General features: G+C 35.6%; 1 long non-coding RNA gene across 2 annotated transcripts in view; it reads left to right on the top strand.

Annotated features, from left to right (window-relative positions):
* The first annotated feature begins 3500 nt into the window (after window positions 1-3500).
* Window positions 3501-12145, top strand: part of LOC135117347 (uncharacterized) — a 115722-nt gene continuing 107077 nt past the window's right edge. The window contains exon 1 of one of the 2 annotated variants that reach the window (XR_010276828.1): window positions 3501-4807. This is a non-coding gene — a long non-coding RNA (uncharacterized LOC135117347). The remainder of the gene's footprint in view (window positions 4808-12145) is intronic. The other variant, XR_010276829.1, reaches the window with a different exon arrangement.

The raw sequence follows: 12145 nt of genomic DNA, 5'->3' as shown, positions 1-12145 counted from the left end.
ACCGTATTGCTGATGTCTGCTTAATAATGCAGTGGCGACTGCCGATGCCTATTTAGAAACGATCATTTTCACTGGTTTAGAAATAATTTCATTTAGATTGAATATAACTGAAATTGGTAGCACGCTCAGTTTAAAGCATAGATATTGTGTACTATTTTTTACACTTTTATGCAAACAGCTGGGTTTACCTGTGTCCCGTGGGAACGACTACCCGCAACGAGAAAAAATATAGCCTATGTGAATTTTGAAATCGGCTTAGTAGTTTCGGAGCCTTTATGGTACAAAGAAACAAACAAAATAAGTGTTTCCTCTTTATAACATGTGAATAGAAGCATAGATTTGCAGTAATATTTACATAAAGATAATTTCAGAACAAAAAATCCTCATTTGAAAAGTAATGTGTTGGGGAAAGAGAAAAATCAATCCAAGATATTTAACTCACACCAGAAATTGAAATTGCTAAGAAAATAAAAAAACACTTCCTTAGTAATAAAATACTTGACAAATTAAATTACGGGAGTGAATCGAAAGCAATCTGGCCGCTGGTTTTACAAGGCTTCAGGTACTTATCATCTTCAGTATGAATTACCTGACCGAAGTTAGCGGGTGACTACACTAGTTAAGGAAGCGATTTCACCATTAGATGTACAATTGTACATATGTATGTATTTCGCAGCCAACTGGATAAAACAATCGTTCAATCAAACAGCTAGCCTAGTTGTAGTGCTGATTTAACCAGTTGGCTAAGCGTCATTTTGTTGTAGTTTTGAAAATTGCATTGAATGGATACGGAGGGAAACACGGGTGTGTGGGAATTGAGTTGTTCATTCAAAAAGTTAGCTGGTTGATTGAATGGTTATTTAAACTAAGCGGCTGCGACATGTATATTTGTACTGAATTGTATGTGGCTCTTGACAATTTTTTCTAGTGCGTCTGCGTTGGGGTATCAACATAGTTTCCTCATGAATTTATCTATGTACCTATTGGTGAAAACTGTATTGCCTTTGTGACGTGGTTTTTGAGTCTTTTGTGGACAAACAGCCAGAGAAACGACGAAAGATTGAATTTTTACCATTATATTTTTTAACTTAATTGACTTTTCTGCAGCCTTATTTTTAATCTGGACTAATCCATCAACTATAGTTTCTATAAATAGTGAAAGAACACTACGTTCTACATTCCTTCAACTTTTTCATATAGGTACTTTTCACATTTTCAAAAAAAAAGGAAAAGAAAAAACTTCCACTATCACTTTTATCAAGATAAAACTTCTATTTACATAACTTACGATATTATAACCCTGCGAGTGCTGACGGAAAATTTTCAAGGCTTCGGTACGTATCTGAGCGAAGTAAATTAGGTACCCGAGGCAGTGGGCGGAGGGCTAGTCAGGTGACTCCACAACCGTGAGGAATAGGTTAAATAATATTGTATTAGTTTCTGACTTTGTCATTGTTATAAAGATGGTTAGTTTGATGAGCAGCTTGTATTAGGGTTGTATTAAAGTAATTTTTAGTTTCTAAGTTAACATCTTTTTCTACTATGGTTTTAGATAAGTCATACTAGCTGCAAATATACAATTTAAATAAGTATATTTTTATAATGATGTACGGAAATAATGAATTATACAAAATATGTAAGTATTACTGTCCCATTTAAAGATAAAGATATTATTAAAATAGTTTTTATATAAGCCAAAAAAAGAGAAGTAATTTATTTATTCGATATTTAATGGATACCTACAGGACAAGGCATTCCACTCCAAGTACTTACCATTACCAAAAAATCAAATAACAAAACGTCCCAACAAATAACACCATAATTATAAACGAACAATTAAACACACCATTTTTCCTTTTCCCCATATCGTGGCACATTACAGCTACAATATTTCATACATCACTCGGCATCATAATAGCCAAGCGGAACTTAAACAATGGCCGACTGAAACAAAAGCAAATAATTACCATTGTGTGTGTGTGTGTAAATGTATTTAAAATCGTGTAATTTCTCACATCTTTAGGTACTAACATGAGTATTATATAATACTAGCTGACCAGGCAAACGTTGTTTTGCCATTTAAATTATTTCTAGGTAAAACTTATCACTTAGGGGTATAAAAAATAGACAGTAGCCGATTCGCAGACCTACTGAATATACGTATGCAATTTGGTAAAAATCTGTGAATACGTTTCGGAGTTAAGGTGACTAACATTGTGACACGAGAATTTTATATATAAGATGTAAACTGAATAATGTCTGAACCGTAACGTAAAAGTAGTGATGTTGGCATTCGGGAAAAGTGTTAAATCTAACTAAAGTAAAATTTAGGTAGAGCGGTATTGTGAATCTTGGTAAATAGTAGTTTTTTATTGGGTAGCAGAAAGTTTCGCGAAACTAGTGAACCGCGAGAATCCGCTAGCTCATTATTTTAATAATACGTCACAATGTTTCATCTTTTGTAATTTCATAAATATTGCTAGTATTTTTCTTCAATGCATAAGATTCCTGCCGACCTTATAGGTTAAGTAAATCCCTTCACAAAGAGTAATCTATTTTTATACTGCTTGCGAACTTGAGGGAAGAAAGGAAAATAACCAAATGCCCACGTTTATTATTAGCCATTTTTTAACTCAAGGCTTTGGCCAATTTTAAATACATAAGGATAATGTTTAAGAAGTTTGATTACCTACTTAATTAGCTTTTTAGTCCGCAGTTAATTATTAGTAAATTGTAATACCTGGAAACTAGATCACCGAACTTCGTATGATATCTGATATTTGTATGAAAAGGCGTATATTTCTTTAGAAAAATAACTTAATAGAGTGAAATACCCCGAAGCTAATACTAGCTAATAAATTAACTCGCAAATCTACAACCATCAAAAGCGTACATCTTAAGTAAAATGATGTCTAAATTATATAACATAGCTTGAATTCGCAACAAACATCAACAGTATCTCAAGCTAACTTATTTATCTCGTAAAATACTTGTTAATACTCCACCCCGGGAATTGTGCTATGAAGTCGAGCTCCTCAACTCCCGTCCAACCCGGATTAGTTGGCCAACCGGTCGGCCGACGCACCGATCCAATTTATTAAGACCTTTGAATTTGTATTTGTTCGCATCAGCTCAGTTGATTGTCACAACATTGAAGGGGACGCGGAAGGTCAAGTGTGAGTGGTTCGCAGATTTGTTTGTCCACAATTCTATGGATAATTCGTATAAAAGGAGTGTCGGGGGTGTGTGGGGTCTCGTCTTAGGACAAAACTTGTTTACACTACTTACGGAATTAAATCACTCTAGTGGGTGTTTGCTAAAGTGGTCCGGTGACTTTTGACTTAAGTAACGACTTATTTGTTTTTCCTGGGAGCGTTTTAAAGGGCTCGCTTTGTATTGATAATGAGTTTTAGTGTTTCAAAGAGTAACTAGCTGTTGTGCAATTAAAAATGTTAATATTTGAAAACATTTTTATAGATCAAATATGTATAGTGCTTATAACTCTTAATAACAGGGGCTGTAATTAATATGTTTAATGTTTCACCCACTGTAAAAAAGTGCTTATTCACATTTGCATATATTATGCAGCGATCACCCCTACCGAACACAAAAGTTATGTAAATGAGGAAACAATTCACATCGGGTGACTCACCAAACACAACATTCGTGTAGAACACATACAGTTGAAAACTCTAGTTACACTGACCCACTGTAAGAAACTCGTTATCTTCGAAAAGTGTTTGGCTACAGTAAAAAAGTAATTTATTACTAGTGTGCGCAAGTCCAATATGGCCACAGCAAACTTGTGAAGAAACTTTTAATTTGAACTTGGCCACCGATAACAATGCAGCAAAGTTGTGGCAGCCCGCGCAGGGAGCGGGGAAACGCCAATCTTCCTCACATTGCAGTACATAACCGTACTTCTTTGTAAGAACACCTCGCAAAACTTTGTCGCAAGTAAACTCCGCGAAGTGGCTAAGTCGGGTGCCGGGGCCCGTCGCCGCCGACCGCTCCCGCTGATCGCTCCGCTCGCTCAGCTCCTCCCCCCGCTCCACTGCGAACAACGATCCGCCTCCGACAAACAAACGGACAAGTTTTAATGTTTTGCTCACAAAGTGTATGATTAAACGCGGAGAGCGGCGGAGAGAGTCGGCCGTAAGTTATTGATTTTCCCCGACCGAACCCCTGTCGGCTACGAGGCTCGCGGTGCAGTTCCGAAGCGCTACGAGGTTATGCCACTTTTTAACTCTTCAAAAACGCGATTAAAACTACTTTTGTAAATAGCCATGTACTCCAAATTACTTTTTATGACCTATTCGAGTATTTGCGTGTGCCAAAAGAAGTGTATACAAGTTTTATATGTAACTTACAATGAGAAAAGTTGGTGTTTGCTGCGCAACTGTACCGCTGGCGGCACGCGTCGCGCACCCTACAACTTCACGTCGCTCTACGTTCCGAAGTTAACGCAAAGTTCCGCCATTTTGGAACATGCTCACAACCCACTTGTTTTATAAAGAAACTTTTTATTAATTCCTGTGGGCCGCGGAGTGTCAGTAAGATGTTTTGAGGTTATGCTGAAAGACGAAAGACCGTATTCTGACTCGGAGGTGTAGTTCTAGTGTTATTGTGACTGTGTGGAGCCTGGATACGAGTGTTTGTGTTCATTTGAGATATTGTTTTGAAGTGTAACTCGAGTGACGTACCTTGGATGCTCTTGTAATTTGTGTTTACTTCTGGCAACGGAGAGGAGGACGCTCGGAGCTGTGTTGTGACCTTGCCTATGGATCAGGCACGCGATCTGTGACAGGTGATAACTACTAAACTTTGTTTTACTACTTTATATGACCGGTAGAAAAGTTGTGTCAGTGAAAAGTTTTGCTCAAAAAGTGTTTACGAGTTACTATAACTACTTATATAGAGTGGAGTATCATTCGTAACTGTGCCATACTCGTGATTTTGTGTGAGATTAGAGTATTTCTATCATGTTTGTAGTCCGTATTGTGATACAAACGTAGTCGAGAGATATTATTCGAGTGAAATATATTATTATTCATACGGTCCTGTGATTTAAGATAACAATACTCGACAGAGAAGGAAACAGAGAGCCTTAGACGAGGAAATGTCTTAACATTGCTACAATGAGGCATAAATAAAACAACAAATAAATAATTTTCTTTCTACATCAAACGAATTAATTTTCTTGGAACTGTACCGCACCGCGCTGTAGATATTCTTAGAAGAGGAGATTTTAAAAATCATATTTAAGATAGATACAACTTTGTAATGAGGTTTGATGAGGTCAATAACATCTGTAATTTATTGATACCAATATTTTATTGAACGAAGACTGTCTGTCTTAAAAAGAAACAGGCTTATACTAAAATCTTTAATAACGCAGTTTCGTTGCATTTGTAGTCGTTAGACGATCAAATACACTATTTGAATAGAACTGATTCGTAGCATACTAACTTCCATATGTATTAGCTTTTGAAGACTAAATTGAGCTCATTAAAACTTCGAGAGATTATAAAATCATAGAGGTACAGTTTCAAACGTTCCACAATAGCCGCAAGTTTAACACAACCTCGGAACTATTAACTAAACTTGTTAGCTCGCTTGTACTACCAACTTGTACTTACTATACAGCTTGTGAATAAATCACTAGAATTTGTTTACTCACTTCCTACTGATCTATTTACGTATTATGTATTCCTTTTATCCTTTATGTAAACATTTATTTAGTAACGAAAGTCCTGTCCAACTATCTCATAAATAAAATAAAAGCCCGCGATATTGGGTCGTTTTATTGAGGACGCTATTACAAAGTCATTTCTGCGACCGGTCCCAGTCTCAGTCCATTGTAGAAGGAAAATCTTTCTACAGTCACGGCTCTCGATGGGATAACGCAGATGGCTCTCGGTTCCGAAAGGTCTCACGTCCCACTCAACCTCCAAACGATAATTAACTTAATCTCCTCCGCTTAGAGCCCAATCTCGCACGCAACCCAAGAAAGCTATGAAACTTTGTTAAATAACTTTTCAGATAACTTGAACTTGGCGTATTTGCGCAAAGTTGTAAGCGGAATTCTACCGCGGGCTAATTCAATCTGTACCCGCTTGTAATAAATGTTGTTTTCGCGTAATGCCAATTGGGGAGTTGGTGTATTCTGTTGAGTTGAAAGTTGTGGACTTCACGAAGCAAAACGCGAACTTTTGTAGAACATTTCAGTGTAGTTAGTACAATGTTATAATGGAAATAAGCACTTCAAAATGGCGTAGTCTGCAGGCTGTGCTTATAGGTGTGTGGATCGATTGTCGGATGTTCGTCGTGACGGGCAACAATCACAGTTTTGACAGTTGTTCGATTGGATCGGCCGACGATATCTGACTCCGTTATTAGCTATGAGCGAACGTATCATTCTAATATATTACGTTTTATGAGCGCTTTATGTTGTTTGCTTATTGTATTTGTTTAGGATTTGTGTTACTGTTAATGTGTAGGTATGCTTTGTGTTGTTCTGTTGCGTAACAAAGTAACAAAGGATTCGTTTCAGAAGCATAATTATTTTCTCGTTTAAAAAACATAATTTTCTTTAAGCTCATATTTATAAAGTAGTAAATTACTTTTTAATCAACAGTACATTTTCACTGGCTGTGAATTATTAACAACTCATTTAACATTATTTATTTTTAAACTTTTAACGCTTCAACGAAATGCAACCGACCCGGGGCACTTCAGGCTCTAAATATAGAGACAAAGGAATACAGCGTCGCGGCTTCCATATAAATAAACATACATCAATACCAACACTGATATGAACACACACACATACTCACATACACGTAATCCCACAAGTCTGATACACACAACTATAAATGTAATAAGATTATACAATTCTACAAATAGTTATAGGTACCTAGTTTCCCAGAAACCTGAAAGCTCAGAGCAACAACATATTTAATTGTGTAGTATGTTATACATTCAAGCACATTCAGAATTTACTGCTAGCTCCTGAATTAAACCCTAATAACTCTCACCATTTATAACGTTACAACCGACATTCACGCGCTCGATTGAAAAGGAACGTTATTGCTTTCCACTTAAGTTTTATTTTCGTTAAAATGTCGGGAGCTGTCAAGTCGGTTTTCACTTGTTCTAGTACATTTTGCTCCGTTTCTTTTTATTTGCTTTGAACAATAAATGGGTCTTGACTACACAACTGTCTTATATACGTGACTTAGTAATATTATGCAAGCGTAAACAGTATGGCTTCGATTTTATTGGATAATTCTTGAGTGGGTAGTAAAATTTCGATTTTGCATAATATAAGGTCAGAGGGATCCTAAAAATGGTTGGATAGAGTAATAAAATACTAGTAAAGTAGCGTGATTGGATTGTAAAATGTGAATCTGGATATTTTATTTGAACACTTAAAAGAACTTTGGAAGAAAATCAGAGTTTATGTACATACTTGTGTACGTAATAAGCGGGTTTATAATACTGATGTTATTTGTTTATCATAATGAGGTTTATTTTCCGCCTCACTTGTTCACGTAGTTCGATTACCGCGTGATATTGGAGAGAATTTATTCATATGATATTTTGTTATTTTCGAAGACATTTTCCTTGTAATGTGTTTTCCAAAATGTACGAAGTACTATTTTTAGCTTTAAAGAATAAACACAATATCACATTTTACAAGTAAGTCATAAGACGAACTGAACTGAAAAACAAAAAGTAAAAACAATAAAAAATATTTACCTTGCCCTGTATAAGAATATAATAAATCCTCTTCCATGCTAGGAACCATTAAACAACTGTTAGTTAATTTCATTTCTAAATTGAAAAAAATCTTACCTTCCAGTTTGCTTTCCAACCAGCAAAAAGCTTCAGACATTTACTTACAGACTGAAAATAACTACTGATATTCCGGGAACAGTTAATTAATACTCGTTACTAATTTATCGACAACTGTATCAATACCCTTTGATTCGAGCTGAGAACATCCCTATCGACAGTTTGTAATAGATATACGTGTATTGCACGCTTAGATGTAAAGAGGGGTATGTAAAAATTTTTTTTCAGAAAAGACGAAAAACTGATTCCTTCGACCCTGTGCGTTGTAGAAGTGCTCTGTATAAAAAATATGTTTAAAAGCAAAGGTGCTCTGTATAGAAAAAAGGATTTTTTACGCAGCTAGGACGAATTTTTCTATCTGTTGTTGGTCGATGTATGGAATTTGATGGTATCAATAACTCAAAAAACTCAATTCTTGACTTAACCCTCTTTAGATCCAGACGTGCGAAATGTACTCCTGCGAATACTATTCGATAAGTTTCTCTTGAATAACTTTGTGTAGCTATATCTAGTTTATATTTGTAGTTTAGGTAACCGTTCTTGGAATATCTATGAGTACCCTTACCTAGTATTTTGTGTAGGACTTGTATTAGTAGTGAAGCGTGTAAGAAGTTTTGTATGAAAAGGTTTTTATAGGTCTTTTGTGAGAGGTATTTACGGCTTTAGGAAGCTTTTACGTTGGTGTACCTTTTAACTAGGTAGCTGTTTTACAAATATCAACGTTATGTCCATAACAATAATGTTCAAATTAAAGTACTTATAAGAACTATTATCAATGCTAAAAATGTAGAGTACTAGAGTATTCTTACATAAGAATCACAAGTTCTATAACTTCGAAATGAAAATATGGATTTCAATGAATTCGAAACTTCGCCTGTATTTCAATGCTAAGAGTTGTTCAGAACGGCACGAGGTCAGATCGTTTATACTCACGACCTTATATTCTAATCCTCTACACAAAACAATGCCTTGGACTATTACTCAGCTTAGTTTAAATGTTTAAATTTAGAATTTGCTTTGACATTTCTTCTTTATAGGAATTTGTTTTTGGTTATACAGCCAGTATGTTGTAGGTTGATGTACGAACCTTTTTGGTGACGAAGGAGACAAAAGAGTAGCAGTTTTTTTTTTCTATACACATGTAGGTACCTACTAGACAAAATTCTAGGAAATAAATGTCTTCTATCAATTGACCATTCAAACAATATAATCAAATAAATAGCAGTCGATATTTACACTCGAACTTGACATGACTATTGATAGTATAACATGTTAACAGGATCTAAAACACAAATTACCTGATTGATTACGTTACAATAGTTACGAAAGCAAGTACTTAAGTCAAATTCAACTCATGCTTATTACTTCCCAAACTTCTTCACGCAAAGTTATAATAAACCTTATTTATAGAGTAGCAAAACTCAGTTTTCCCTGCCGCATATAAGTTAGATGAACTCTGTAGATACAAGGAGGGCTGCTGTAGTAAAATGTAATTTATGTCACAGATGTTAAGATACATTTTTACATGCATACTTTAACGCTTCAATATAGATCCGTAGCCTACTTTATTATTGTATTTAATGAATATAAATGAAGGTAAATATTACTTTAACATTTTCCTTCGAAATTCAATTATTTCTGATCATTTCGGTGCGATGGATTTTCGAGAGGTAATCTGCGAAAAATAGGTAACAAGGCATTATGGTTTTTGTTGTTTATTGTTTTCTTTTATCTTTTTCTAGTCTTCTGTTATTATATAGGCCTCATTTTATTATTGAGTAAAGCCGTAATATGTCAAAATTATCGCTGAAAATAAAATAAATAAAACGTCTTGAATAATTTCGATACAGGTTACGTTGAAGAACTCATATTGAATTTTCAAGTCTATTGAGGCTACACAAATATAGTATTCGTATTATGTCTCCTATGAATATGTATTCGGACGAGGGCGAGAGCTGTGTATCTAATTGTGAGCTGTAACAATAGACTACTCCAGTATATCCGACCTTGACTGCTCCCAGTCCCTCACATGGAGTAAAGAAAGAGGAGTGGAGATGACATAATGCAGGTAGGTCAGGCGCCTTCTTCTAGGTCAAATTCGTATGGCGGGCATATTCAAAATGATCAGTTACGAGTGAACCAACGAGGCGTTCGAGTTCTTTGAGGCATCTGTCAATGATTTTTGGTATCACAAAAAAAAAACCAGATCCATATAAGGCGTATGCGGGAGAAAACTGCAACGTTCCTCGTACCCCGCTCACACGAATTTTAGCGCGCTACTTTCTCAGGCGATTTTAACAATAGGTGACTAAGTACCAATACAACTTTTCTAAGTTTGTATGTACTTTTTAAGTATATCTTAGACACCATTGACTGTGTTTCGGATGGCACGTTAAACTGTAGGTCTCGGCAGTCATTGAACAACCTTGGCAGTCAGAAGCCAGTAAGTCTGACACCAGTCTAACCAAGGGTTATCGGGTTGTCCGGGTAACTGGGTTGAGGGGGTCAGATAGGCAGTCGCTTCTTGAATGCAGCTGAATCCGGTTAGACTGGAAGCCGACCCCAACATGATTGGGAAAAGGCTCGGAGGATGATCGATGACTTTCTCAGGTGATTTTCTGTAATGGCAACTCTGTAAGTCATTTTGTTGTCCATGGTACCTCACTAAGGCAGACTCGACGACAAAATCGTTTCATATTGGTATAACATAGATAGGTATGAAATTTAGATGGGTCTGTGGACAAGGTGAAAAGTTGGGAGACTTATTTGTATTGTTTGCTTAATAATAGCTTAAGATAATGCGTACATATAGAACTGGTTGTTGTGTTTGATGGGAAACATTTTGATATTACTCGTATTATCTTTATGGATAGTCTTTTAACTATACCTCAGCTGACTCGTGACTGTTAAACGGTTATTCCTGACTGTTCGTGGTAGATATTTATGTCAGGCAGATCTTGGTAAACTGGAGTTACATCTTGTTAAATTAACAGGTACTTGTATTTATCTTGTCTTAGAAATTTTCAACAACAACATCTAAAAAAATACAAAATATTAACAAATTAAACAGATCTACAAATAAAACTAAAACAATGTGGGGCATAATAAACGAAAAAACAAACAAAACAATAAAAAGACAAAAAAATAATTTAAAACTCAACATAGACAAAAACATAATTACTGACCCAAAGCATATAGCAAACATTTTTAACAACTACTTTGTATCTATAGGCGAAAATAGCAACCCTTCTGGAACTGAACCAATGGGTGCTCCGGTAGTTTGCCCTACAGAAAATACTATGTTTCTCAGACCAGTGGACGGATACGAAGTGAACCGAATTATTAAAAACCTACAAAATAAAAAAAGTCATGGTATTGACGAACTACCCCCATTGCTAATTAAACATTGTGCCGACGAACTAACTATACCCTTTTACCTTTTAATCAACCAATCATTCGAAGAAGGAATATTTCCTAAAGAATTAAAAATAGCGTTAATAAAACCAATCCACAAAAAGAATGACAAAACAGACCCCAGTAACTACCGCCCTATAGCGTTATTACCTACGGCATCAAAAATTTTTGAGAAGGCAATGTGCAACCGTGTATACTCCTTTTGTGAAAAATATAAAATATTAGACGATTGCCAAAACGGTTTCCGCAGAAATAGATCCACAACCTTAGCTGTTTACAAATACGTACAAGAAGCCCTAAATATGATAAATAATAAAGATTATGCAATAGGAATACTACTTGACATGACTAAAGCCTATGATAAGGTGCAGTTTAAAATACTTCTTGATAAACTACACGGGATCGGGATACGGGGAAATGCTTTAAAATGGTTTGAGTCCTACTTAAAAGATAGAGAACAAATTGTAGAAATAGAATATTATAACGAAAGCAATAACGAAATACAACATACCAGATCAAGCCGTAAAGCAGTGAACGCCTCTATCCCACAAGGGAGCGTTATAGGATGCCTTCTATTTCTCCTCTATATTAACGACCTTCCCAAAACAATCAACGGACCATGCGTGTTATTTGCAGATGATGTCTCCATACTCACCTCGTGTCAAAAAGTTGATAATATAAATGAAAAACTAAACTCTCTTCTTACTTCAACCTTTAGCTGGATGGAAAACCATAACTTAGAAATAAACTTCTCAAAAACTAAATTAATTACCTTCCACCCCCATCAAAAAGCCCCGATAAAATTAAACTACTCCTATAATAACACAAAACTAGAACAAGTCAATGAATTCACACTCCTTGGTTTAGTAATAGA

This window comes from Helicoverpa armigera, chromosome 9, assembly GCF_030705265.1.
Source record: "Helicoverpa armigera isolate CAAS_96S chromosome 9, ASM3070526v1, whole genome shotgun sequence".
Classification (NCBI taxonomy): domain Eukaryota; kingdom Metazoa; phylum Arthropoda; class Insecta; order Lepidoptera; family Noctuidae; genus Helicoverpa; species Helicoverpa armigera.
Note: the sequence above shows the minus strand (reverse complement) of the source record. Positions and strands in the feature narration are given on the sequence as shown.